This window comes from Anomaloglossus baeobatrachus, chromosome 6, assembly GCF_048569485.1.
Source record: "Anomaloglossus baeobatrachus isolate aAnoBae1 chromosome 6, aAnoBae1.hap1, whole genome shotgun sequence".
NCBI classification, from domain to species: domain Eukaryota; kingdom Metazoa; phylum Chordata; class Amphibia; order Anura; family Aromobatidae; genus Anomaloglossus; species Anomaloglossus baeobatrachus.
This window is the reverse complement of record NC_134358.1, coordinates 20,241,316-20,247,315: the sequence shown is the minus strand read 5'-3', so window position 1 is coordinate 20,247,315 and position 6,000 is coordinate 20,241,316. Positions and strand designations below refer to the sequence as shown.

General features: G+C 45.7%; 1 protein-coding gene across 4 annotated transcripts in view; it reads left to right on the top strand.

Moving 5' to 3' along the window:
- The first annotated feature begins 724 nt into the window (after nucleotides 1-724).
- Nucleotides 725-6,000, top strand: part of ADGRB1 (adhesion G protein-coupled receptor B1) — a 719,771-nt gene continuing 714,495 nt past the window's right edge. For 3 of the 4 annotated variants that reach the window (XM_075352815.1, XM_075352814.1, XM_075352813.1), the window contains exon 1: nucleotides 725-2,033. The gene's annotated coding sequence lies outside the window, so the exon portion shown is untranslated. The remainder of the gene's footprint in view (nucleotides 2,034-6,000) is intronic. The other variant, XM_075352816.1, reaches the window with a different exon arrangement.

The following is a 6,000-nucleotide window of genomic DNA, read 5'->3' as shown; positions in this document are numbered from 1 at the left end:
GAGCTTGCAGTGCACAGAGGTGGTCAGGTTGGTCTCTGTGGCACATCTAGTGCAGACACAGCCGGTCTTGCATCTCGCAGTACCAGCAGCAGCCCATTCGCCAGTCTGCTCCTTCTTCACATATAAGGACATAATGGACTGCAATGAGCCGCAGAATCCTGATCCTGCCGAGCTCTGCTGCCACCACCCTGCGCTCGCAGCCACGTCTGCTGCCACCTCAGTGCCCTCCTCAGCCCGCAGCCCACTCTGCTGCCACCTCAGTGCCCTCCGCAGCCCCAGCCCTGTCTGTGCTACTTTAAGGCTCTCCATTGATTCAGGCTCGGAGCTTTTGGCTATAAAGGGACATCTGTCCTGAGCTTGGATGAGCTGAGAACTCATTTCTGCATTTAACCCTCCGTTAGCCCAAACTGCAGAAGACGCGGCGAGCAGAAGGCAACTTAATTACCCATTTAAAGCCTCTCGTCTCGTACTTAAAGACCCATCTACCTACAGAACACCACGGCTAATGCCGGCACTAACCACCTCCTATTGCATACAGATGTCGTTCTCCTTTTTTTTTTGCTAGGAGCTCAGCTCATTGGTTCGTTGTTGCTGAGATCTCCCGGTGTCAACTCATGTTAGAAGCTTCAGGTGCAAAAAAAGGGGACAAAGGGAAAAAAAAAGGAATATATACAGTACACACGGCTGTATGCAGTCACCATAGTAACCTCCGGCTTGTACGGAACACTTAATCACACAGAGGGGGCTCGGTAAAGTGGAGGGGGCACCGCGTCTCTCTCCTCTGACTTTCTTCAATCCCTTCCCACCACCAAAGAGGCTGGAACTCCCCGGCACTGGCAGATGTCTCCAGATCTTTTTTTTTATTTTTTTCCTCCAAGTTCTTATCCGTGTCAGGGGTGGACATATCATCAGTGAACCTGTGCAGCCCAAAATGTTAGGGGGGGGCCCAATTCTACCTCCGAAGCAGGTGGGATTGTGCATTTCGATGAGCCCATAAATTGGCCGCCATCGTCAGGAAAGTTCTGGTGCGGAATTGTGCAAGCACTGCAGTAAAAAGAAAGAGGGGGGAAAAACAAAGAACCCAACGTTAAGAGTTCTGGGATCTGTTCGCGGCTTCCCCCCTCCACCACCACCACCCTTCAACCAAATCTGCTTTGTCCAGAGTTCACGCATTCATCCAATGGATAGTAAAGACCTCCTCTTGTCTCCGGATTCTTTCTCAGGCTCTAAATGCACCCAACCCCCTGCCTGTGCCAACTTGGGCATCCGACCCACCACCAGCACCACCATCAGCACCACCACCAGCAGCAGCACCACAACCACCAGCAGCACCATCGCCTTCATCTAACGCTCGAGAAGCCCCAAGCTCAGGATAATCTGGAGGACGCGGAGTTTACTTTGCCTCCTGTGTGTGGCTTGGGCTGATGCATTTTATCCTCTCTCTGTCTCTGCCTTCCCTCCCTCCTCTCGCTCTCTTTTTTTTTTCTCCTTTCACTCTCTCTTCCCCCACACATACACACATACTCTCTCTCTCCCTCTCTCTCTCCCTCTCTTTCTCTCACTCTAATGTGTGATCTGGAAAGCTTATAAAAGCCTGATGTAATTCTTAATGCAGCCCCTGGCTACAAGGACTGGATCTAGATTCACCGAGTAGCTGGAGAAAAAAAAGAAAGAAAAATACCAGAGACAAGCAAACACATAGCGGCGGATCTAAGGCAAGCAAACATCTCTCCAGGAAGACGATTTTTTTTCCTGTGTGTGTTGTGGAAGAGCTTGGCTGATTCCGAAGACTTTGATGGTGTCATTGGATGGAATCGTCTTCGTTGGCTTTTCTCAAAACTGGGGATTTGCACCTGATTTCATCTGTCTCTTCGTCTTCTTCTACTTCTTCATATGTATTCATTGTGAGGAGCAAGTTGAGGCATTAAAGCTGAAGACTTTACACAAATTGGGAAGGATATGGCTTCTACTGGGCTACTTACTTAATACCTGGAATTTGCTTTAGGAGAAGAAGAGGAATTTTAAGTCCCAAGGTAAGAGAAAGTCAAGATTATCCTTGTACGAGTTGGATTTCGAGCATTGGTCTTGGCTTTTTGGACAGGATTGGATTTGGGCTTTTCGATACCCAGTTAGATTTGGTTTTCTCATACCTTATATTTTATGAAACTATCAACTTTTATGTTTTTATTTAACCCCCCCCCCCATCCACCCTTACACCCATCACCCATTCCCCCATCCAACCTGGTGAGCCTCCAAAATTTGGTCCCTTGCTGAGCGCATGAATGGCCAGCCGGGGAAGAAGGAAGGAAAATAAATGCATGAATATTTGAGAAGGGAGTATTATACTGTCATAAATAAATCAGCCCTTCAATAATACACAGTCCCCGGCTTTAATATACACTGCTGCATTGGAGAGACAGCATTCCTGGGAGAACAAGTGCTATCAGCACAGTGGTCACTGCTGGACCCCCGCTACTGGAGCTCATGTTTGCACTATGGGAGTTGAGTTGATTAACCCAATGGGGGTCTTCTTTCATGTTGACATTATTTTTAAGGATTTGGTGAGACATTTTTTTTCCACACTGTATCCAATGCATTGCATTGGGGTCTCTGTCTTCCAAGGTCTCACCATCCCTGTGGTTTAGGAGACATGGCATGTGCTCCTCTCATGATAATTCCTAAATGTCTCTCCCATAATAGATGAGCCTCAGGTGCCTTGATTTCATTATTAAGGGCTGATTGTCTCTGTAATGACCTTTATGGCTCCCTTAATCATTGCTTATCAGCAAGTTCCTTAGAAGACGCCAGAATGCCAATGTATCCATTACGCATCGCCGATGCCTTAAATGTTACATAGGGCTCCGACACCTTCAGTCTGCGGATGACTATATGAAGACTTAATCAGCGTGGGTAATTATTAGCTAACCTTGTCTGAATCATTGTGCTCGTAGGAGCTAATGGCACATTGAGTTCATCACATTTTTTTTTTTTATATATTTTCCAATCATAAGCCTATCTGATTAAGGCTTGAGAAACCCAGACTTTGTAATTTAGTTATTAAAATGTAAATGCCATGGGCGGGAGAGGACAGAATATCAATGACTTCGGTGGAATATTAGCGTCAAGATGATTGGACGTTAATATGATTTAAAGACCCCCCCAAAAAAACCTCGAAGGAGGCATCAATGGTCCCTTAGATCCCTCAGACATGATGGGATTTTGGTGGATCGTTCTTGAGAATGTGGAGGACGTTTGGTGGGTTCCATTGCACCAGATGAATGCATGTTCTTCGTCTTTGAGCTCTCCATACCCTAAATCACGTAAGACACATTGAGTCTATGATGACTTGTTGAGCAGGTCCTTACATTTCTCGGAAGAGCCAATATAGAGTTGGACAGGACACCCATCAAAATGCCGAGATCATGGGTCCTTCTTCTACTGAGAGGGTAAAGCTAGGTTTTTCTCCGGGGATTATGGATGTGTTGAAGTGCTAACTAATAGCACTGAGATTTCCACGCTCCTGTGCTATCCTACATTTCCAAATGACTAATACTCGATAAGCGATTTAGCCCCGGCAAAGGCGAGAACATTTTCACTGCGAGTTTATGTCTTGTGATTTGCACCTGGCTCTGGAAGGAAATGCTGAGAACCTTTCATACATAAACTGGGATTTTCTGCTCTATTTTAATCCCTGTAATAAGGGTTTTCCAACCTATTCCTACATTCCAGATCATTTCCAACCTGGTGATAAATTCATGGAGGGAGTCTGGGAACATCAACGGTTACATTTTACTCAATGTATCATTTTAAATTCAAAAATCAAAAGAATCGATACATTGGAAGTCATTGCTCTGCTGGAGCTTTGTCTATCGTTTGCTCTGCATCCCTTTCTGTTGAGGAATGCTGTAACATTTGCCCAATGCATCCATGGAAAAGAAGATAAAAAGTCTATGTAAATGGTGATTTTCAGGGTCATCGAGCATCAAAGACTCCCTTAATTGAGTTGTGAGTGGGTAGGGACGGCGCACGGTCGCTGAGGCAGGCAGGGCATGCTGAGACTTGTAGTGGGGATTGAATACACAGAGCCCATTGTTTGCGCTCATTGTCGACACTCCATACTTGTTTTGTTGCCTGTATTGGCTGGAGCCGCTTCTCTCGGGAGGCAGCTAGTTAGTTTTCAATAGGGGAAATGAAATGATTTAAATCACCCCGCAATGATTAAAGGTTCTCTTCTCTGAGAAGTGACAATTTGATCTCCGTCCCTCTCCCTCGCGCTAACATCGGCCTGATGGATGTCTTTAAAAATCATTGGCATTCTGGGCCAGGGGTTGGAGATTGACTTGAATGGTGATGCTGTGATTTAAGTCTTCAGGAAGAAGTGATGTATTGTTGCACAATTTCAGCCTCTGATTATGAGGTTTGCACGTGGGGTTTGTGGTGGCCTCGGCTAATTCATGTCACATTCTGCAGGAGGAGGGGTGGGGGGGGGGTAAGTGTTAGGTTTGGGAATGTGCATCCAAATGTAGCCACTGGACACAGACTTCATGCCTCGCCCAGTATATCCGTACGGACTGTATACCATTAAAGGGTTAATCATAAACACTGCACATCATATATTAACCATTGCAAAGAGAAGATATTCCATAAAGGATGCCCAGTCCAACCTAGTGCAACATGCGGGTTATATTTATTCATCTCACTGATATAGCGCCATTAATTCCACAGCACTTTACAGACGTCATCATCACTGTCCCCATCGGGGCTCACAATCTACATTCCCTTTCAGTCTTTGGAGTATGGGAGGATACCGGAGTATCTGGAGGAGACGATGGCAAACACGGGGAGAACATACAAACTCCTTGTAGATGGTGCCCTTGGTTTGGGATTTGGACCCAGGATTCCAGCACTGGGAAAAAAACAGTGCAAACCACCGAGCCACCATAAACTGCTAATTACTGACACACCGAGCCACCATACAATTCTAACCACTCAGCCACCGTACAGTGCTAACCACTAAGCCATCATACAGTGCTAACCATTAAACCACAATACAGTGCTAACCACTGATTCACCATATAGTGCTAACAACTGAGCCACTATACAGTGCTAACCACTGAGCCACAATACAGTGCTAACCACTGAGCCACCATATAGTGCTAACCACTGAGCCACCGTATAGTGCTAATCACTGAGCCATCATACAGTGCTAACCACTCAGCCACCGTACAGTGCTAACCACTAAGCCATCATACAGTGCTAACCATTAAACCACAATACAGTGCTAACCACTGAGTCACCATATAGTGCTAACGACTGAGTCACCATACATTACTAATCACTGAGCCACCATATAGTGCTAACCACTGAGCCACAATATAGTGCTAAATACTGAGCTACCATACAGTGCTAACTACTGAGCCACCACACAGTGCTAACCACTGAGCCATAGTATAGTGCTAACCTCTGAGCCACCGTATAGTGCTAACTACTGAGCCATCATACGCCAATGACCCACCATACAGTGCTAACCACTGAGTCACCATGCTGCCCAATTATATGTAAATTATAGCCAAATGCTGAAGGGTTAATTTAATGATATCATGCATCAATTAATGTATCAAAACCTTGATTACCACCTAAGCCTCGCCTGGACCTCATAATTCATGTTTTTTATTATTTATTTTCCATTTCTTGATACATTATAGCCTTCCTTCTCACTTGACCAATAGAAGCGCTGGGTTTAAAGTATCGATTTTTACGATTCTCACTGTTCCGTTTCTCGTTTCCATTAGTAAAATTGTACCTGTTGATATAATTGCCCTGAGCGATTTACTAAGCCCAGCTCTCCTCCCCGGTAGACTGAGCCAAGTGTATGATCCTGGTGCCTGCACTTCCCTCCATCGGGGCATAGAGGGCGCCATCTAGTCACTTTCGCGCTTCTCTTGCAGAGGGAACGAGCTGCACCATACACTCTACAGAGGGAGACAGCACAGAATAAAG